The sequence below is a fragment of the Humulus lupulus genome, chromosome 2, assembly GCF_963169125.1.
Source record: "Humulus lupulus chromosome 2, drHumLupu1.1, whole genome shotgun sequence".
Lineage (NCBI taxonomy): Eukaryota > Viridiplantae > Streptophyta > Magnoliopsida > Rosales > Cannabaceae > Humulus > Humulus lupulus.
In genome coordinates this window covers 82,500,018-82,524,916 of record NC_084794.1, presented here as the reverse complement: position 1 = coordinate 82,524,916, position 24,899 = coordinate 82,500,018, and the positions used below count along the sequence as shown (strand labels likewise).

Below are 24,899 nucleotides of genomic sequence, written 5' to 3'. Positions count from 1 at the left end.
ATTTAATATCAGGCTAATCCATGCACTCAGTTCTCCTTAATATATATGTATGTATAATATTGTATTACAACAATCTAACGATTAATTAAAATGAAAAATCAACTGTGCATTAAAACAAGAATGGAAACCCAAGAGCCTTGTTACAAAATTCTTATTATTTGTGTATTAAAAATAAAAATACCAATCATGTGAACATGCTTTTATTATAATCATAAAAGTAAAAATAAAAAGCTAAAATATATAAGTTGATACAAGTCTTTGAAAAGTATTCTAATGGCCACCTCCAGAAGAACTTGGACCACTAGACTTGATTCCCCAAAGATCAATAATGTTCTGCACAAAGTAGTGAGAAGTTGTTGAGTTCACCATTGCAGGAGGAGCTGGAGGACCACACAGAAGCCGACCTTGTGCGACAGGAATCATTAAAACGACGCTCAAAACAAGAGCTGTTACAACCAAAACGACAGCCTTATTGATCTCTCTTGCCATGACTAAGGTAATAGATTATATTGGAAGCTCTTTTTTTTTTTCTATTAAATATATTATGTAAACTGAGGTTGAATAATGGTTTAGAGTGGCTGGGGTATTTATAGCCAAAGATAAATGGAAAATAAGGGTGCTTAATTTGGCTAGAAATTGAAGGAAGTGTAAAGAACGCCCTAGACTAGTACTTACAAAACATTCGTACAACATAGCTTATAAAAGAATACCGTCCATTTCTAAAGTCTCAGGGGACTTATTTAAATTCATGCAAGTTGGCGCCATAAGTTTAAAATAAAACATAGGTTTTTATGCAAAGTTCAAGAAAACCAAATAATTTAAATAACAGAGTCCCACTGATAATTTTAGGAAAAAGTCTCTTAAAACAAAACATAATAAAAATGGCGTTCTACGTTGATCGTTTTATCGTCCATAGGATTGCCCCACGCCATACACCCCATGATGAAGAACTCCCCACGTCACCACGCGTGCCATAGAGAAAACCTATTTGCTACCTGGAAGGAAAGTAAGGGGGTGAGCTAAAAGCCCAGTAAGGAAGTACAAGCAAGTAAGCAAGTAAGAAAAAACAACAAACAACCAAACACTAACATTCATCTAAAACATCATGGTCTATCATAACATAATCGTAACATTTCATCTTATCATAACATAAATGTGACATATCAACATATCATAGCATAAATGTGACATATCAACATATCATAACATAAATGTGACATATCATCATATCATAACATAAGTATATCAGCATATCATAACATAAATGTGACATATCATCATATCATAATATAAACGTGACATATCAACATATCATAACATACATGTGACATATCATCATATCACAACATACATCATACATGATGAGCATGGAACGCTAGTTGTCCATGTCACCCTATGAGGTAAACAGGAGATCACTGGTCCTTGAATAACCTCGGCGCGTCCGCCCTAGGAGTCACGTCTCAATGTCCTTAGTAACTCGGTCGATGTATCTGACATCGAAATCTGTTTGATGTATCTAACATCGTATTCTGTTTGATGTATCTAACATCCATTCACATTTCACATTCAATCATATCATCACATTAAGGCATTCATAATTGCATAACAGTTCATTCATAAAACAGTCTTACCATTCATAGCATAGAAACATAAAATCTATCTAACTTCCTTACCTCAGGTCCAAGCTAAGAATTTCACAATCTTTTCAACGAGCCTATATCATAATCAAAATAACGTTTCTTAGATTCATAAAATTACTATTTTGCCCTTCCATACAACTCATGTGTGCATGGGCCATGCACTCATGATAACCGTTACACTAAAACATGCAATTATCGCCAAAAAGAATAATGCTCGTTCTACCCATTTTGCTAACATGATTGCTTTATAAAAATTACATATTTGAATAATAATCATGATTTTGGACGTAAAAGTTGATTTGCATGTAACATGCATACGTGGGAACGTTGCGTAATAAAGACGTTTTCAAAAACGATAACCCTACATTTCTTGCTTCTATTGTTTGAAAATCAATGGCCATATTACATGTTTTCTTTAAAATTTCTAAGTTGATTAAATTTCTCAAAACTTTATTTTATTTTAGCTCAAAATAAAATATGTGACATTTTCATTAAATAAATATTAATTTACCAAGAATTAACCAACAAGCTTGGGTTTAATTAAAATACCTATTTTAACATGTTTCTTTAGAAAAATATATTTTATTATTGTGTTACAAAAATGATGTGAAAAATATATTTTAAGTGTGGAAAAATTATATTTTGATTTAATTTATTTAAGACTTAGTTTTTAAGTGGTAAAAACCCATATGTGACAATTTAATAACAATTGTTAACTTTTTAAAACAAACTTTCAGCCACTATTTATTTTATTCAAAAATCATAAATAAATAGAGTCTAAATATTTTTCTCAATCAAAATAAAGAAAATCATTATTTATCAAAATATGCATTCATACCATTAAAATATCAATTTTCAATATTACCATAACTTAGGAAAAATAATTTATTCCAAAAATTAATCAAATCCATTTTTAGTGAAACTTTCTTCACATTTTATTACAAAATTCCAGCAACCATTTTTTTATCATTAAAATCACCATATTCAATTTTATAAACTCATTTTTTCTCAAAATTCAATAAAAATTCTGTAGGAAATTAATTGAGTAAAATATCATAATATGAGACTTAAAATCCTCTTTTAATTTCATAAAAATTAACACATTCATCAAGAACATTATTTATGCATGCAACTCATATTTTTATCAACTTTTACCCAATTATCTTGAAAAAAAACAGCAAGCTTAATTCTTTGTAAAACTCAACTTTTGTCTCAAAAATTACATAAAATCATTCATGCCTATAATCTCATTATGCTCTTATAATATGCATGATTCCACTAACATAATCACATGAATCCTTTTAAAATCATTTGTTGCAATTCCATGAAAGCCAACAAAACCTTTTCAATAAAATAGCATATAGTAAATTTATACCATGTTCACATGTGCCTTATTTTAACCTAGCATATTTCTATCATTATTTTCATGCATCTCACAATTTAATCATTCAAAACAAAACATGCATCTAACAACATTTCATGATAAAAAATATCAAGATTACCACTTGTCCTCTTACCCATATATCAAAGGTCCTAAAACATGGATCAAATATTTTGGTAAATCACACAACAAATCAAGAACACCCTTGGGTGTACCTAGGCCGAAATCACCTTACATGTGCTCATAGATTATTACAATTTTTCATGCATAGCAAAATCAACATCACAACCCTTAAACACAAGTCATACTCTCACAAAATCCAAATCCTATACATCATTCCTACCCAAAAATCAACCATTAACACCATTAGCAAAACCTCAAATACAACCACCAAAAACAATATAAGGCTAAGGAAAAGACCATTACCTCTCTTGATTGTAGAATCAAGAACACAAAAGATCAATACCACAAACTCCACACCCTTGTTCAAGCCTAGGGTTTTATGGGAAAGCCACCATGAGGAGAAAGAAGAATCCAAACACACACAAAGCATAACACAAATCAATATCATATTATCAAATAAAGAGATTAAACAAAGAGAAAATAAGAAGACATACTCTAGGGGGTTCCTCTTCACTTTCTTCTTCCTTCTTCCTTTCTTTCTTTCTTCCTCTCTCTCTCTCTCTCTACACGCCTCTCTCTCTCTCTCTCTCTCTCTACACGCCTCTCTCTCTCTCTCTCTCTCTCTAGGTCACGGCAGCCACACACACACACAAGAGCAATGGCTCTTCTCTCCTTTCTTAGTCCCTTTATGACAAATCCTCTCATAAAGTCTCCCAAACAAATTAAGGTAAGTTTCCATTTCTCTTTTATTTTCCTTGATTTTCCTTTATTTCAAAAAGATACAAGGAATAAAACATGATCAAGCCTATCCCCAAATGATTATAGTCTTCAATTTTTTTTGATCCTTTTTACCATTTTAATGATATATTGCATTCCCACTAGGTCACACGCCCACTCCTCCTTTCCCTTTTCTTTTATTCTTTTTTTTTTTTAATAAATAACTCCATTAAATCTAAAATAAGGAAACCTAAAATGTGTAGAAAAATCTACACATGTGCACCATGCTACCATGCACTAGCACACACTAAATTACTAGGGTGCATTACTATCTATCATGCACCTTAGTGCACTCCACCATAGCTCACATAAATACCTCATTTGTCACACTTAAATAAAATGTAACACTAATAGTAAGATAACATGTTACACATTTAATCACTTATTAAATTAATTAACCAAAACATTTCTAACAATTAAATAAAATAACAAACCATCAAATAAATCAAATAAACAATTAAATATAATAACAACACTTAAATAAAACAATTCATCACACTTAACATTTAAATCAAATAAAGCACAAAATTTAAATAATCTAAAAAAAAAATTTTGGTGCACTACAGGAAGCATGAAAGAAATTCATGGGCATGGCCATGAGTCATGAGGACTAAACTTTGAAAGAATTTTGAGAGGGAAATTTGGAAGAAGGAGATGGCTTATTGGTGCTCTTTTTTCTTCTTATTGTTTCAAATTAGACTATATATATGATGAGTCCATGACTCCACAAGTTATTTTGGTTGACCAGAAAAATATTACAATTGCAAGAGAACTATACCACAAAAATATCAAAAGTTGCAAACATCAAATAAATAATCAGCAACAACTATATTTCTATTCGACCTATACAATTTCTAAAAGTATTAGATCGTTTTTTTTTTCTTTACGTAAAAATATAAAAATTACATATACCGCATGAATGACAAGCATATAACAACTTTTTTCTTTTGACAAACTAAGCATGTGATAATTAGACACCAAACAAATACAATATGTATAAATTTTAATTGCAAAAAAAATCTATCAAATATTTTGATTAAAAAAATTAATTATTAGAAACTAATTAGTGATAATAGTAAAATTTATTTTTTAAACAATATAAATCTTAATCAATATTATTAAGAAAATAAAATATTTTAAAATAAATATTATATATATATGATCGTTAGCATCAGGTTACATGTCACTTCTTAATCCTCATTAATTATTTTTAGTCAATTATTAAATCAATCACAATCATTAAATAACGATCCAACGATTAAAATTATTGTAATTATCAAAAGCTACATATTGATTTAACCATCAATGGTCACATATTGATGTAACCAATGAATATTTACCAAAAAAAAAATGTGTATATAACAGATTTTTTTTTATTAACTTTAACGTAATATTACAAATATCTAACATAATATATATTCAAAACCAATTAAAAAATATAGCAAAATAAATATTTAGTAATTATATTAATATAAATTAAAATATTATTATAATAATATTTAATAAAAAACTAGATATTTAATAATTATATTAATATAAATTTAAGTATAATGAAATATCTTTATTATAATAATATATAATACAATACTATTTAATACTTATATTAATATAAATTCAAATATTATAAATATCATTATAATAATAATATATAATATATAATATTAATTTTTATTAAAAAATTATCATTTATGTTAAAAAAAGTTATCATATTATATATATAAAAAAATCATACACAATATTTTGATTTAATTTTTTACTTTATAGATAATTATATTAATATAAATTCAAATTCAAATGTTATAAAATATCATTATTATAATAATATATAATACAAAACTAAATATTTAATAATTATATTAATATAAATTTAAATGTTATAAAATATTATTATAATAATATATAATACCTAATCTTAATTTTTATTAAAAAAATTATCATTTATATTTAAAAAGGTTATCATATAAATATATATATTTAAAAAAATCATAAATAATATTTTGGTTTAGTTTTTATTTTAATATGTTTATGTGATTATTTTATGTGTAATATTATTTATTTATTTGAAAATTTATATAATAATAATACAAATTTAATAAAAATAATTAATAAATTTCACCTTGTTTGTATCTAGTATATAAATACACATGCAACTAACGAAGAAGAAATAATATTTTTAAAAAATATCACCTACAAATTATTATAACATTCATAAATAATCTCAAATTAAATGAATTATTTGGGACGAGACATATTAAGTGTTCATAAGAAAATAAAAACCGATTCACCCAAATAAACCCTAAAATATAAGGATTGATCGGGGCTTAGATTGAGCTTAGAATTATAATTCAAAACTAGAAGTCTAAGCTTGATATATTTTTACAAAGATCATACATATTTTGTCAAAAGAAAAAAGAAAAAAAGAAAAATGAAAGAAAAATATCTTAGCATAAGTCTATGGATAAAACATGACTGTCTTACCTTATTTAAAATTGAGATAGATTTGTCATGGATGACTTGACCTAATAGACACGTTCAATTTTGGCATCATCTAAACAACAAATTGTAACACTTTTGAGTTGAGATCCTATTTAATATTTATTGCAAGATACTGTTTAATTAATTTATTTATAAAAGTATTTTAGTCTTATTTAAAAATTATTTGACTAACTTTGATAAAACAGGAAGTCCAAAAAAAAAAAAAAATCCAAATTAAAATTGTAGTTAAATCTAAGTGTGAAAATAATATAATCCCTTATTAACATAATCATATATCAAAATAATGAAACAATAAGATAATGTGTTTTATTTATTTATTTATATATATATATATATTTTTAAAAATATATCAAGAAATGGAAAAACCAAGTAACCAACAAAAAAGAGAATTAATTAGATGACTTTAATTAGGGGTGTGAAAAAAATTATCCAATCAAATTAGAATCGACTGGACAAATTACAACTGACCGCCAAAATTTGGATATCCAATTATAATTGGATTGGATCGGATCGAATTTTGAAGATCCAAATTAGATCAGATCGATTGTTGAATGATATATGCAAAAATCCAATAGAATCAAACCGATCCAATTATATATATTTTAAATATATATATTTATGATTAATGTATATTGTATTTGTATGGTGTGTAACATTTTGCGCAAATTAATATTTTTATTTATAATATTATAAATTTAGCTAGACAAAGGATAAAAAATATTGGATGGATCAAATCCAATCAAATACATAAGCAAGGGACACATCCAATGGATAGAACCTATCAAATTCAATGGATAATTGGATCAGATCAGATTGATTGAGACAAGTTAATTGGATTGAATTGGTTGTAAAAATCCAACATCCAGTGGATAATTGGATCGAATCGAATAAGCCTAAAAACATTGGATGTGATACAATGAACACCCCCAATTCCAATATCTACTTTGGATTTCATCAGCCACTTCATTTCCCCCTTTTCAGTAGATGAGATTAGGATGAAAGGACTTGCTTTCATTAACATTCAGTGAAGGTGCATAGTTTCTTTGAATGTCCCGCTGATTGACTACTACATCTAGGGACGGGACTGATCCCGAAAGAGAGGTCTTTCTTTTTGGTTATGAAATCGCTTAGGTTGAAAAGCAAGTCAATGATGCCATAAGTCAAAGGGGCGGGTGAGGCGAGAGTCCTTCACTGCACTTACTGGAGAGAAGGGATCATCTCTAATCTAGTTGTAAGGTCTTGTCCCCTTATTAGTAGTCGAAGTGTAGGCCGGGTAATTTACGAGAAAACGTGTGGGAGGAATTGTTTTAGTCCCAGCTCCCAGATGAGAAGAAGGAAGCCCAAGGAACTGCCATTAATATGAATGAGAAGGAGCGGAACCTGAACCCAGGGACGTCTGATCGCTCAGATTGGACTCTTCTTATTGATCACTCTTAATGGTCACCCTTGGGAGGACTAAATCAAAGGATCAATCACCTAGCCTGTCACTACTGTAAGCTAATTCTAATTGGATGCTTATTCCAGACCTCTGACAGCTCAACCAAGGCTTCCTCTTCAAGATTCAACCCATTGCTAGATGCGAGATCGGGCACTGCAGCCTTTTAAGACTTTCCTCCTAAGTCTGATGGAAGAAATAATTGACTGAGATGCATTTAGATGACTCTTTCTATGGGCTCATTGAACTAGCTTTACCAACAACCCTTCTCTCTTTTTAAAGTTAATTTCAGGTTAATCCATGCACTTAGTTCTCCTTAATTTATATATAATTAATATTGTATTACAACAATCTAACGATTAAATTGAAAAATAAATGTGTATTAAACAAGAACTGAAACTCAAGAATCTTGTAAAAAAATTCTAATTTATGTATTTTTTTAAAATACTACCAATCATGTGAACATGTTTTTATAGTAATGAAAATTATAATCATATTCGTAAAAATGAGAAGCTACAAAAAAAAAAAATTGCACTTGGGGACACCCGACGATGTCGCGCCAACCCACGGGCGTGGTCGCGTCCACAATTTTTTTTTCAAAAACTAGGGCACTGGCAGGGTTGCGCCAGCCTCTGGGCGTGGTCGTGCTCGTACCCCAGAAATGCGAATCACATCCCAGGAACTAAATTTCCCCCTGCATTTTTCAAGTTTTAAAAATCACCAAATTCGACCCAAACATGTGACAGACCTGGAATTATACACTAAAATAAGTATAATACTCTATATACATCCTATAGCATCAATCCAACATCAAATTTCAAGTTCTAAACAAGAATTGCAAACTTTAGGGTTCTAAAACCCCATTTTCCCCTAATTTTGAAATTCAACACAATTTCTTATTTTCAGATTGAATTAATGGCTCAGAACAGCTACACAACATGTTTCTCTCAACAAACACTCATCTAAACAACCTAGAATCCTAAATTTCAAAAATTTTAACAAAAGCCCCAAAATTCTATTCAAGAACAAAGTGAAGAACAATGAAGAGAACTCATACATCCTTCTATGTCTTGATTATTATGATGAAGTTGATACTATTGGCTGCCAATTCCACTTCAAGACTTTAAAATCTCTTAGCAACTTGAAATAATTGATGAATTTGAGTTATGTGTGGTGAAAGTTTCTTAACGAGGAAGAAGCTAGAAGGAAAAGAACACTAGAACGTGAAATGGGACCCAGGACATCTAATGGTCATCTTTCCGCTAGTTACATCACCAAATGACAAAAATTTCCTTCCCATTTAGTTACCCACTTAACTAAATCCAAGGGCATTGTGGGTAATCTCACCCATATTTCTTATTATACCATCAAATGACCTAAATGCCTCTAACATCTTACTCCCTCCTTAACTAAGACCAAGGGAAATCTAGTAATCCCACCAACAAATTACCCCAATAATGTTCAATTACTCAAATAATACCCTCAAACTAAACCAAAGTTAGATTTTTTTTCCATTGTGACATTTCTGCTATCATTTCTTGAAGGAACCCACCATTGTCGCAATCATATATTCCCACATAACAATGTGGTCCCACAACGCATAGCACATATAATTCACAAATACACCCTTAGCGAGTCAAAATTTACACATATGCCCGTTCTCACTATGAGCGGATTTTTAAACACATTTAATTCACATAATCATACATATTCAATTATATAATAATATAATTCAAAACAAATTCCACTAATGCCCTCCAAGCATGCTATTATGGAACTAAACCTCCTTAGGAGTTTTGGACGCTACAATTATCCCCTCCTAATAGAAATTCGTCCTCAAAATTTACCTGAACAGTTCGAGATACTGGTCCCGCATATTCGATTCTAGCTCCTAAGTTTCTTTCTCTACTTTGTTGGTCCTCCATAGTACTTTCAATAAGGAAATAGTCTTATTCCATAAGACTTTATCTTTTCTATCTAGAATCTTTATTAGTTTCTCTTTATCTCATTGATTGAGTCTAATGAGGGTCTTATACTAATTAAGGGGTTCATATGAGTTAATTGGTGGATTGATTGCTCACCTTTCTCTCTCTAAAAGAAGAATTCTTTCTCTCTCTCTAGCTCCAAGCATACTAGTTTTCTCCAAGATCTTCATCAAGAAAGCTTGGCTTGTATGAAGGATCAAGACTTGTGTATCCCAATCTCATTCCATTGTAGTTGCTTCAAGCATTTCCATAGAGAAGTCTAGGAATAAAAAATTTTGGACAACAAATCTACATTTGTGTTAAGCATTGCAACTTTTGTGTTTCGCATAAAATCATAGCGTTGTGAATTTATGTTCTAAGGGTTGTTCTTCAAGAAAGATCCAGTCTACACTTTGATCTTATTTGTGTTATTTTCATTCTAAATTCATGTTATATTTAATTAATCTTTAAATTTCAAGATTTGCATTCATATATTGAATATGTTTCTTTAAGTTTCAAGATTTGCATTCATATTTTGAATATGTTTATTTAATTATCAAGATTTTCATTCATACTATGAATATGGTTCTTGATTAGTCTCTAGGGTTTTAAATATTATTCTATTATCATTATTAATTGTTGATTTAATAAAGTATAAGTCTTATATCCCCAACAATAAAAAATCTCTATCTCTCATTATTTTATTTTTGTGTTTTGCATAATCAACAATAATTTTTTTTTTCATCTTCCTTCAAATCCTTGTATCAAGATTTGGTTTGTGCTGAACACATAAACATGAGAGATCAAAGAAAGTTCTATTTGGATATGCTCTACATGAATGTGGATATGAATTCAAAGTCTTCATCAACAAAGGATGAGACAACATAATGGGATTACATGTTTAAGGAGATTGGTATCATCAAATTCTTTATTTCTAAATGTGTAGATTTCAAGATTTTGAATGAAATGTGTTTGCTACAATATTTTTATGAGCTTGAGTTTATTGCTTATATTAAGAGTACAATGGTGAATGTTAATGAACAATTCAAGGGCTATTGTTATACTTGTTTTGTTTGTAAAGTAATTGATCATCATGTGAGATATGGTAATTGTAAAACTAACCATAATAAGATTAGGGTTAGGGCAGTTAATATTGAGATCATTGCACTTCTAAATGAATTTAATTGGGTCGCTCTAATTGATCATGAGACCTTTGTGACCTTGATTAAATTCAATGCATTCAATGAGGAATGCATTGCAACCCTAATTGAGAATGATGCATTCAATGAGGAATGTATGACAACCCTAAAGAGAATTGACATAGTTCATGCATGTAGTGATGAGACTAATGCAACCTTAAGAGAAGGTGAACATGTTAATGAAATCGATGATGAGATCATTGCAAAAGAAAGTAAAGATACTAAAGTCAATGTACTTGATGATGAGATCATTGCAAACCTAAGTAAGGATACCAAGGCCAATGCATTTGATGTTGAGATCATTGCAACCTTGAGTGAAGTTAATGCATCCCAAGAAAAGGTGCAAGGGTGGTGGTATGGTACTTGTGCCACCATTCATGCAACCTATGTTAAATCTCTTTTCAAAACCTTTGAAAGTGCAAAGGATGGACTTAAAGTCCAAATGGGAAATGAAAAGAGATCTAAGATACTCGGAAAGGGCTGCATTGATTTATTATTCACCACTGGAAATAAAGTGACCCTAACTAATGTTTTATATGTTCCCGATATGACTAGAAACATTGTGAGTGGAAGTCTATTGAGTAAATCTAGTATAAAAATTGTAACGTCTCAAAATTCCTAATAAGATTAAGTGCTTGGATTAGCGTGCTGAGAAGCCACGTGGGATAAATATGTGAATTATATTAATATATAATTGAGTATGCATGATTATGTGTATTAATTGTGCTTAAAGACCCACTTTCGGTAAAAAAAAGACATTTTCGTAATTTTGACCTGTTGAGGGTATATATGTATTTAATGTGCTATATGCTTGAGACCACATTGTTGTGTGGATGTATTTGTGATATTCGACATAAGTGGACCATTTCGAGCATTTTAGCAGAAAAGTCACAACGAGGATTTATACCCGGCTCGGGGTTAGCCAATGGGTATTTTGGTAATTTCACATATTTTGGAAATTAATGGAATATGAGATATTTTTGAGGAAAATATTTGTATTTGAAAGATTAGAGGATTTAATTGGGAATTATATGTCTAATTTGAGGTTTAGTGAGAATTTAAGCTAAATGACCATTTTTCCCTTGAGGATAGTTTGGAGGTTAAGTGAACGGAGGGGTAGTTTGGTCATTTGACCTATTAATTGGTGAAATTTTGGCTAATGTAGCTGGGTATGAATCACATGTTTAAAACCCCATTTCCCTTCTAATTTTCTTCTTGAACCTTTCTAGCACAACCATTAGCTTAGTGAATTACTCTTTGAAATTTGGAGGATCTCTAGGGACATTCCAGTGAACAAGGGGATTGCAGCTAGCAAGGGCATTGTCAAATAATTTGAGATTCGAATTCCCTGGTATGATCTTCCTCCTTGATGATTGTTCTTCTTTAGTTGCTTGTTCTTGATGAAATTTTGGGGATTTTGGTTTCTTTTTTGAAATTTTGGGATTCTAAGGTGTTTTGATATGTGTATTGACGATAGGAACTAGTTTGTAAACTGTTTTAGATATTGAATTGCTGCTGAATCCATGAATTTGTGTTGAATGTTGGATTTGAGGAAGAATTTGGAGGTTTTGACCTAAGCGGTGGAATTGTAGTTTGAAACTTGAATTGGTCATTAGGTTATTGTTTTTAGATGTACTATAGGTTGTATGCTTGTTTTGGGTACTCAATTTCAAGCATTTTTCAGTTTTGGGTCGGATTTGCCAAGTTTGGGTATGAGAAATCGCAGGGAAGAAACCCAAAATTCTTGGTTCGCGCTGCTGCGCTAAGGGGTGGCACCCTGCACTTGTATCACTTCAGAATGCGATTTTTTTGTTTGGGGAAAGGCTCTGGGGCTCGGGTGTGGTTCCATCACCCGGATTGGTAGAATTGGAAGTCCCGAGAGCTAGAGAGTAGTCCTGGAACTCATTTCCAGACTTAGTTCTTATGAGGATACTATTTATGTTGTTGTGACTTGGGTTATCGCAAGGCTCTAGAAAGGGGTCAGACTCAGGGTCATACCATTATTTGCACAAGACTCGAGGTAAGAAAACTGACACATGCACTGAGTGTAGGGCTTGAGCCTTGATTATCGAGCACAGGCATGATTGTTTTATGAATATGTTAAACTTAAATGTTTGTTCTATGTAAGCATCCGTTTCTATAACCGTTCATAATGATTGATCATTGTTTGTGATTGATTGGCTTGAAGGTCATTATTGACACTACATGTGTAATGTAGGCCATAGTGGTGGGGCCATTACAAGGGTATGGTATGCATTTACTCAGCATGAGTCGTTATACTGATTAGAAAGTCAATGAGAATCTGGTTATGATTTATAAAGCATGTATTTGATATAATTGCTTATATGAATATATGTCTTACTTGATTGGATTTTTTTGCTGGGCCTTGGCTCACATGTGATTTGTGGTAAGGTAAGGGCAAAGGGAAACTGGACCATCCCTGAGTTGGAGAGCTCTAGGGGCGGCGCGTACATACTCAGCTTGCTCGGCCACCACGGTCAAGGTACTTTTGAGGAACATGGGATATTAGCTCGATTTTTCCACTTAGGTTGGCTAGTTTTGTAATTTTATTATACCTGAATTTTGATTTAAATACCCTTGGGATCCCTTGTAATTATTCAAACCTTTTTAATGAAAAGCTTGACTTCATTGACCAAAAATTTTAATACCAAAATCAATGTTTAACCTGAGTTATACTTTTTGAGTCCAAATGACTCGCTTAACAAGTTATGCACAAGTTTTAACACACAGTGTAATGATCCTGAATTAGTAGGGTGTTACAAAAAATGGAGTTTGAATCCAATAAACTCATTTTGACTAAATTGGGCACTTTTGTGGGAAAGAGTTATTCATGTGATGGGATGATCAAACTTTGTGCTCTTAATAGTGACAATAATTATATGGCATCTAATTCTTTTAATGTGGTTTATTCTAGCTCTATTACTTTGTGGCATAATAGACTTGCTCATATATGTTATAACACAATTAAAGAGTTGCTAGATGTGGATTGATTAATTGTTATGTGAATGAACATGAAAAATGTGAATTATGTGTTATATCTAATATGGTAAAGAAATATTTTCCACTGTTGATAGATGCTCAAACTTGCTAGATTTAATACATATTGATTTATGTGAATTAAATGGTATGATTGACTAGAGGAGGAAATAGACACTTCATAACTTTTATAGATGATTGCTCTAAATATACTTATGTGTATTTGCTTAAAAGTAAGGATGATGCATTTAATGCATTTAAAATTGTGGATGCCAAAAATCCACCAAGGAAAAAATCTCTGATCCCTGGTTGAAATACGTGGCTAATGGTCACTTAGTCATGCTGTCAGGCTCGGGCCTATAGGTCACAAGACTACGTTCTAGCCAACACTCCCAAGTGCCCCACAGGTCTCTGCCTTGCTGAAGATTCGAAAGCTCACGACACCCTTGTGTGTCTCGCGCCCCTAGGCCTTGCAAGGCCCCCGCCTTGCATCCATGTGTCGGGCGTCCATGTGCCTCGCGAGACTCTTGTGTGGTTAAAAACTTGAGTGCCAAGCTCTTAGAAGTCATACTCCCATGCGGCTCACGAGGCCTCCGCCTCATTGAAGACTAGAACCCTCGCGCCCAGGTGCCACGAACCCTAGCACCTCGCGCTAGGTCTTGCGGACTCCACCTCGGCTGCGCAGTAGCACCTCGTGCCAGGTCCTGTGGACCCATCACCTCGTGCCAGGTCCCACAGACCCACCACCTCGGTCATGCAGTAGCGCCTCGCGCCAGGTCTTGTGGACTCACCGCCTCGGCCGCGTAGCAGCACCTCGCGCCAGGACCCGCGGACCCCGACGCGCAACAACACTTCGTGCTAGGTCCCGCGGACACCACCTAGGCCGCACAGCAGCGCCTCGTGCAAGGTGCCACTGACCCACCACCTCGGCTGTGCAGAAGCACATCGCACTAAGTCCCGTGGACCCACAACCTCGGCCGTGCAACAACGCCTCGCACCAGGTCCCTCGGACACACCACCTTGGCCGCGCAGCAGGGCCTCACACCAGGTCCCGCGAATCCATCACCTCGGCTGCGCAGTAAAGCCTCATGCCAGATCCCGTAGACCAACCACCTCGGCTGCGCAGCAGAGCCTCGCGCTAGGTCCTGTAGACCCACCACCTCGGCCGCACAGCAGAGTCTCGTGCCAGGTCCCAGGCACACCGCCTCGACCGTGCAGCAGCACCTCGTGCCAGGTCCCACGGACCCACCACCTCGGCCGCGCAACAGTGCCTCGCGCCAGGTCCCGCAGACACCACCTCGGCCGCACAGCAGCGCCTCGTGAGCCCACCACCTCAGCAGCATAGTAGTGCCTTGCACTAGGTCCTGCAGACCCACCACCTCGGTCGCGCAGCAGTGCTTCACGCCAGGTCCCGCAGACCCACTACCTCGACCGCATAGCAGAGCCTTGCGCCAGGTCCCGCGGACACCACCTTGGCCGTGCAGCTGCACATCTCGCTAGGTCCTGCGGACCCACCATCTCGACCATGCAGCAGTGCCTCGTGCCAGGTCCCGCAGACACCACCTTGGCTGCACAGCAGCGCCTCGCGCCAGGTCCCGCAGACATCACCTTGGCTGCACAGCAGCGCCTCGCGCCAGGTGTCGCGGACCCACCACCTTGCCCCGCATAGCAGAGGTTCGTGCCAGGTCCTGCAGAACCACCACCTCGGTCGCGTAGCAGAGCCTCGCGCCAGGTCCCGCGGAACCACCGCCTCGGCCGCGTAGCAGCGCCTCGCGCTAGGTCTGGCGGACACCACCTCGGCCGTGCAGCAGCGCCTTGCGCCAAGTCCATGCGAGACCCAACATCTTGTCGAGATAAAGACCCGCGAAAGGCGCCTTGCCTCGCCATATCTTCCATGACACCCATAAGTTCTACAACACTTAACCAAATGTAAGAAAGCCTGGTGAAAAGGTGTTTCTTTGAAATAGGAAAAAGAACCATCAGGTATAAGGAATGCCCATGAGTGCGGGATGTACGACCATGAGGAGGATAGAGGCGTAACTCTGACATCCATACCCAACAAGTAGTGGAGGTACAACACGATACCAAAGCAGGAGTACTTTTGAAGACGCCTAACATATACGGGAGCCGACCACCACTCCTCCAACACCACTACCACCTACAGCTTGAATAAGGAGCTTGTTGTCTCTTCGGGACCATAATGTACCAAGAGCCATTAGAGCTCACCTATAAACAGGGCCTCACTTCATCATTGAAGGAGGTGGGAAAATTCATTGTATACAGAGGTTATTAAACAATATACGGGTTTTTACTCCATTGTTGATCTGCATTTATTCTTCCTCAAGTTTATTCTAAATTCTCATTAGTTATTATCTTACTAAACATTGTGTTTTTCAACCTAACATCATTGACGAGTTCTCACCGTCAACAGTTTGGCACCGTCTGTGGGAAGGACAACTATCAAACCGTTGTTCTTCCATCAATTTTGACAAGAAAACATGCCAAGGCATTCAAAATGCCTACGGGGATCTCAGGATGCTGAGATCCACCTTGAAGGAGGCCAACCGAAAGCCTCCAGAAGAGACCTTCCACCACCTGAGAATGGAGACATGCCGGCAGAACATTCAACCCCTGGAGAGGAGAAGGAGGCAACACTCTTGGCAGTCCAACCTAGGGGAGGTCATCGTAATCCATCTCAACCCATGTGTGTGGCCTGAGTACGCATCCTCATCCTCAACTGCCGATTGCACCACGCTCTGGCCAGCGGGACCCATGCCCCTATTTGCACAGGCCTGACAACAGTTTGCGGGTGCACTCTGTGAGTCCCAGCTCCATAACTTGCTTTTACGAGGATGTGATACGCGAATTGCACATAAAAAATAGAAGGCTGGAAGTCGTAATAAAGAGCACGTAGGAGGTGTTGAATGACATGCTGCAAGGAAGTTCGAGCATACCCCTTCCCCAGCATGAGAGAGAAAAGCATGCACGAGGAGAAACCACCATACTCATGGACGGTGACAAAACGCAGCTCTCCACTTGTTATACCCCTTGCCCATAACACAAGGAATATTATACACCAGTGGAAAAACCTGGCGCGAACCCCACCTACGGGAGGTGCAGACCCAAGATTACCCCCACAAAAGCCTCACCTTACTTGAGGGGAAAATTTAACCAGAGAGGGTCTAGGGTAAAAACCACTCCCCCCGCGGCTCCCCCGAGGGACACAACCAAAGCAAGGGTTCAGTCATAGAACCCGCAAGATTCTTTAAGAAAAAAGAAGAAGGAACTAGACACTGAAATGCAAAGCCCTCAAGGCAAGATTATCACTGCACCTGGGGGAACAAAGATGACGAAGAATTTGACCATGATTCGCCCTTCACAAGGGAGATCCAGGTTGAGCAACTCCTCACAAACTTCAAAGAGCCTCGCATGGCTCCGTACGAGGGCACTACGGATCCAAAGTATCACTTAGACTCCATCAATAACTTGATGAGGTTAAGAGGGGTCAACAGCAGAGCAAAGTGCCATTGCTTTGTCGTTACATTTAAAGGAGTTGCGTACAAGTGGTTCAAGAGGTTAAGGCCAGGAAACATCAAGCTGTGGCAGCAATTCTCTGGCAAATTTCTTCAGCAACACCGTGCAGTCTGTGATTATGTTATGCCAATTACCAGCCTCACTAACATAAAACAAGGCGAGAATGAAAGTCTAAGGAGCTATATCCATAGGTTCAATATGGAAGCAACAAAGTTAGGAAGTTCAACTAGAGAGGAGCTCAAGATGGCTATTATAGCCGAAGCTCGTCCAGGAAGCAGGTTATGGGGTAACATGCTCAAGAGAGAGGTTACGAACTTAGATGACTTCTTCAAAAGAGCACAAAAGTATATATGTGTGGAAGAGGGCCATAAGAACTTGCATGTTGAGGAAAGAGAATCTTCCTCCGATCACCCTTCTACCAATACGTCTGAAGATTTTGTGTAGAAGAGAACGTCGTGATAGAGGATTCGCTGATCAAGTTGAAAATTGGAAGAGGACTACAAAAAGGCTTCAAAGAAGAAGCTAGTAGGATTCATCAAATCATTGCAATTAGCCCCCATAAAGATCCAAAGGAGTCGCCTAGCTAATTCCAGAGATCTGGAATTGTTAAAGCATATCGGAGAGAACGAAAAACAAAGTACTTGGAAAGAAAGATCCGACAAACCACTTACAAGGCATTGGACCCTACCTCAACATGCACCTAGCCATGTGTAAAATAGGTGCCTAGCCTTGCAAGCCTCAACAGGCATCTCGCCTTGCGCAAATTAGGTGTCCAACCTCGCAAACCTCCATAGGCATTTAGCCATGTGCAAAGCAAGCTCCTAGCCTCACGAGCCCCAATAGGTGCTTGGCCAAGTGCGAAACAGGCATCTAGCCTCGCGACATACATATATATAAAAGTATTTATAATACATATATGCGAGAGCGGTTAACCATATGAGACAAAATTTGAATCTATAAGGACTAGCTACCCTTATAGAATCTAAAAAAGTCAAAAGGTCCCTCAAAAGTGACCTCGTCATGGACAAACCCATTTTGTAAAGGGACCACGTCTCAGAAGACAAAAGGGGAACCCCAAGAGATCCCCAAGTCTAGATCGACTGAGTCGCCTTACCAAGGGATAAAGGGCCTTGAAAATAGGTGTTCGCAAGATTTCACAAGGACCATCTCTTAACAAGGGTCTCGAATCGAGGAAAGATCACCTCAAAATACAAAAAAAGGTCTCAAAGAAGACGCTTATGAAAAGGGTCTCAAAGAAGACGCTTGCGAAAATGGTCTCAAAGAAGACGCTTGTGAAAATGGTCTCAAAGAAGACGCTTGCGAAAAAAGGGACTCACAGAAGACGCTTGCAAAAATAGTACTATGCATAATGACGAGAAGGACACTTCTCGCACAAAATAAAATGCTCGTGCGAAAATATATAAAAGGATAGCGAGAACCCAAAGGGTCAACATATCCTTACGAGTAATCTAGGTGCACCAACAGACACGAATCACACGCAGTAGAGGGTCCCAAAAGAAACCCTTTCAAAATAAAGCTATTGACTTTGAGAACTTGCGAAAGTCCCTCACAAAAAAAAAGAGAGAATTACTTGTCAGAGTCCTAGACTAAGGAAGACAAGGCGACGAGACACCTCACACCTTGCAAGAGGATCTCACATAGCAAGGGCACCCTCCCTCGGCAAGACTACCCTCGAATTTATAGCTCAATCAGGCTCCATTCCTTCATTGGACATCTATATAAAGGCCATCTTTAGACATAAACGAAGAATGAAGTCACAGAAACACAAAAGAAGGTTGATAGGCCTTGCACAGCGAGAGGGCCCTCGCATAGCGAGACCAGCTATAGCCTAGTGCTTCCAAACACTCTTGTCTAAATGTTTATCGTGTCCCTAAGCCTTGTATAAGCCTTATCCTTGGAAGGAAGGTCGATGAAGGCCCCGGGATGTCAACGGATGAAGCACGAAGAAAATGAGTCAAGCCTCATCATGTGAGGGGTCTTGCTGTGCGAACTATCTCGCATAGCAAGGTCCTCATCACCCAATAGTACTGAATGACATCCTTCGCTGCTTTATATGCCTCCAAGAATAATGCAAGTATCGCACTCATGAAAAATAAGTATAACATCATAATAAGGCTACAAGGATGTCTAAAGACCTCCTTATAGACTGCGTGGCAAGTGTGGATGCCAAAAATTCACCAAGGAAAAAATCTCTGATCCCTAGTTGAAATACGTGGCTAATGGTCACTTAGTCATGCTGTCGGGCTCGGGCCTATAGGTCTCACGAGACCACGTTCTAGCCAACACTCCCAAGTGCCCTGCAGGTTTCTGCCTTGCTAAAGATTCGAAGGCTCATGACACCCTTGTGTGTCTCGCACCAAGTCCTGCAGACCCTACCTCGGCCGCGCAGCAGCACCTCGCGCTAGGTCTCGCAGACCCACCACCTCGCCCAGGTCCCGTGGACCCACCACCTTGCGCTAGGTCTCACAGACGCACCGCCTCGCGCCAGGTCCCGTAGATTCACCACCTCGGCTGTGCAGCAACAAATCGTGCCAGGTCCCGCGGACCCACCACCTCGGTCGCGTCTCGTGCCAGGTCCCTCAGACCCACCACCTCGGCCGTGCAGCAGCGCCTCGCGCTAGATCCCGCGGACCCACCACCTCACGCTAGGTCCCACGCACCCACCTCCTCGTGCCAAGTCTTGCGGACCCACCACCTCGGCCGCGCAGCAGCACCTCGTGCCAGGTCATGTGGATTCACCGCCTTGGCCGCGTAGTAGCGCCTCTCGCCAGGTCCTGCAGACACCACCTCGGCCACGCAGCAGCGCCTCACGCCAGGTCCCGCGGACCCACCACCTTGGCCGCGCCTCGCGCCAGGTCTCGTGGACTCCACCTTGGTCGCACAGCAGTGCCTCGCGCCAAGTCTTGCGGACCCACCACCTCGGCCGCGCAGCAGCGCCTCGCGCTAGGTCCTGCGGACCCACGACCTTGGTCGCGTAGCACCGCCTCGCGCCAGGTTTCATAGACCCACCGCCTTGGTCGCGCAGCAGCGCCTCAAGCCAGGTCCCACAGACACCACCTCGTCCATACAGCAGCGCCTCGTGTAGGGTCCATGTGAGACCCCACATCTTGTTGGGATGAAGACCCGCGAAAGGCGCTTTGCCTCGCCATATCTTCCATGACAACCTATAAGTTCTACAACACTTAACCAAATGTAAGAAAGCCTGGTGAAAAGGTGTTTCTTTGAAATAGGAAAAAGAACCATCAGGTATAAGTAGGGGTGGCAATTCGTGTAAACGTGTCAGATTCGTGTCGACACGATTATGACACGACACGATTAAGGTAAACACGAACACGACACGATTATTAAACGTGTCAAAAATACGAACACGAACACGACACGATTATTAAACGGGTCAACACGACACGAACACGATAACACGATTATGACACGATTATGACACGATTAATCATAATTATACGAAAAAAATCAGAAAACCTATGTAAAGTATTCGTGTTATCGTGTCTGACACGATTATGACACGACACGATTATTAAATGGGTCGACACGATTATGACACGACACGATTAAGGTAAACATGAACACGACACGATTATTAAACGTGTCAAAAACTCAAACACGAACACGACACGATTATTAAACGTGTCGTGTTCGTGTTTACCTTAATCGTGTCGTGTCGTGTCGTGACCCAAATTGCCACCCCTAGGTATAAGGCATGCCCATGAGTACGGGATGTACGACCATGAGGAGGATAGAGGCGCGACTCTGACATGCATACCCAACAAGTAGTGGAGGTACAACACGATACCAAAGCAGGAGTACTTTTGAAGACGCCTAACATATATGGGAACCGACCACCACTCCTCCAACACCACTACCACCTACAACCTGAATAAGGAGCTCCTTGTCTCTTCGGGAATATAATGTACCAAGAGCCATTAGAGCTCACCTATAAATAGGGCCTCACTTCATCATTGAAGGAGGTTGGAAAATTCATTGTATACAGAGGTTATTAAACAATATACGAGTTTTTACTCCATTGTTGATCTGCATTTATCCTTTGTAATGACCCAACTAATTCTAGACTTTTGACCATTAATAATTACTATACATAGACACTAATCTTAAGAAAACAGACATATGAAATAGTCATAACTTTATTAAAAACTGTAAAGCAAAAGTTAACATACATAAAATTAATGGTATGATATGGGATCCCATTGTTTGCAAATAAAATATAACTTAAACCTTAAATAAATTCATTACAAAAATCAGGTGCGAAAAATATATAGGAAAAATAATTGGAATGACTAAAAACAACTTCGTCCTCGAATTGTTTACAGAGTCCACCGAATCCATTCTCCCTCAATATACAATCCCAAGCCGCCAAGAATCTTTCTGCCGCCATAACTATTTTCCTGCACATATAAAATAAAGGAATGAGCCTAATGCCCAACAAGGAAAATTACTAAAAGCATGAAACATAAACATAAACTATAAACATTTAACATATGACTATAAATACGTATACCATATAAGATTATACTATTAATGGCCATTAAAAACATGTGATAAACCATCTACGTCCCCTGTCTAATATCTGAGGTAGGTTAGATCACATGGTAGTATATGATCACCCATCTAGGTCCCCTGTTTAATATCTGAGGTAGGGTAAATCATAACTATAAACATAAAAATGATAAACACTAGGGCACTAAGAAACTATGAGCCCTAGATAAAACATAGCATAACATACTATAGCATAAACATATTATACATAAACATACACATAAGCATATAGAAACTATCCTATTTTCCATACCAAATACCGGGATGTGAGAACAAGGACGGGATTTTGGAACACTCCTAATACCAACAAGAAGAATGTGAGTATTTCTAAAAGAAAGAGATGAAAAGAAATGAGTCTAAACCACCGAGAAGATACTTACCGACAAGAAACCTCAAGTTCAAAGAACTTAGATGCCTAACCAAGAATGGAAAATATTGAGTTAGGATTTGAGTAGAGAAAAACTATAAAAACCAATGAAACATACATAAATGAACTAGGAATAGGAATACCTTTGAATGCACTATAACCAAACTACACCTCGATATCAAAATACACACTATTAAACTTACTTCCCAAGTGTTTAATAAGCTTAAGATGATAAAGCTTATAACCCTAACCCAAGTGTTTAACACTCTAAAGTAAACCTAGTAGCTTGAAGGCTCTGAACTCAGCTTGAATAATGAAAGAAATGACTGGGTACTAGGTCCTATTTATAGAGTTCAAGAATGAAAAAATCTTCTTTTAGATTGAATAAAAATAATGACTATTTAATTGAAAACATTTGAATAATCTTTCAGAAGAGGATTAAGACTCGCTCAAAAATATTCTGAGGCTTATAAAGAGGTTATGGAATAAAATGAGCTCGGTTTCAAAATTATTCAAAAACCTTTCCCTAGAGCTGATATATCGCCTATGGTAGGCGATATATCGCCTGGGCTTATATTCCCGAGGCTCGTCAAAGTGTTCGTGCAAAGTTATGTATTTTTCGTATTTACCGAGTGGCGATATATCGCCCCCTAGAGCTGCGATATATTAGCATACGTTGAAATATTATACACGTAATTGCACTTTTTCAGCCTAATTTGAATTGAGTAAATAACTTTGACTGTGTCCTATAATGATTTCAAAGCTGCTGGCAGACTCTGGGGTTTTCAAATATTACTCTTAAAAAACTATTCCTCAAAAATACTTAATTTCTCAATAAACATGCACACGACAAGTGTCATTATCTTATTGGGGTCTATCTAAACCATATAGTATAATAAATATCATCTTCATAATCAGTTATATTAATCAAACCTTAGGTTATAATTAAAATTCTTAAACTATAAGTTAAATTTATAAAATCTACAAGTGTTGCTATGAGTGTCCAACTAAGTCCCGGCTTGAACCAAAATGATCCAACTAAGTCCCTGCTAGAACCAAAATTACTACTACTACTACTACTGCTGCTGCTGCTGCTACTGCTACTGCTACTGCTACTGCTACTGCTGCTACTGCTGCTACTACTGCTACTGCTACTCCTACTGCTACTCCTACTCCTAGTGCTACTGCTACAGCTACTACTGCTACTGCTACTCCTCCTGCTACTGTTACTGCTGCTACTGCTACTGCTACTACTGCTGCTGCTCAACTAATGCTACTGCTACAACTACTGCTACTGCTATGCTACTACTGCTGCTGCTCAACTAATGCTACTGCTACAACTACTGCTACTGCTCTACTGTAGCTACTGCTGCTGCTCTACTGCTACTACTGCTACTGCTACTCTGGCTGCTACTGCTACTCTTACTGCTACTGCTCCAGCTTCTGCTACTACTACTACTGCTACTGCTACTTCTACTGTTACTCCTACTGCTACTGCTACTCCTACTACATCTACTGCTACTGATACTACTACTGCTACTACTTCAACTACTGCTGCTACTGCTATTGCCACTAATGCTACGGCTACTACTGCTGCTGCTGCTGCTGCTGCACCTACTACTATTACTATGTAAAGTTCTTGGACTCTACAGTTCTCCCCTACTAAAAAGAATTTCGTTCTCGAAATTTACTTACCAAACTATTCTGGATATCGTCCTAACATGTCTTCCTGCTACTGCTGCTGTTGCTGCTACTACTACTACTTCTAATACTAAGACTACTGCTGCTACTGCTACTGCTATGGCTACTGCTACTCCTGCTACTGCTACTCCTACTGCTACTGCTACTGATACTCTTACTGCAATTGCTAGTCCTGCTCCTTCTACTTCTACTGCTACTACTACTCATACTCCTAATCCTACTCCTACTCCTACTGCTACACATACTCCTACTCCTGCTCCTACTGCTACTGCTACTACTGCTACTGCTACTGCTACTACTACTGCTCTACTGCTACGACTACTGCAGCTGCAGCTGCTGCTGCTACTGCAACTACTGATACTACTACTACTACTGCTGCTCCAGCCCTTACTACTACTACTACTTCTACTACTACTACTACTACTACTACAACTACTACTACTACAGCTACTCCTACTACTGCTACTACTGCTACTGCTGCTAGTGCTGCTAGTGCTACTACTACTACAGTTACTGCTATTCCTACTACTGCTACTGCTACTACTACTCCAATTGCTACTGCTACTACTGTTACTGCTACTGCTACTACTGCTACTGCTACTGCTACTCTTGCTACTGCTAGTGCTACTGCTACTCCTGCTACTGCTACTCATGCTAATGCTACTGCTTCTGCTACTGCTATTGCAACTCCTACT

General features: G+C 37.7%; 1 pseudogene; it reads right to left on the bottom strand.

Annotated features, from left to right (window-relative positions):
- Nucleotides 1-270: 270 nt before the first annotated feature.
- LOC133814468 (uncharacterized) overlaps nt 271-24,899 on the bottom strand; it is a 25,638-nt pseudogene continuing 1,009 nt past the window's right edge.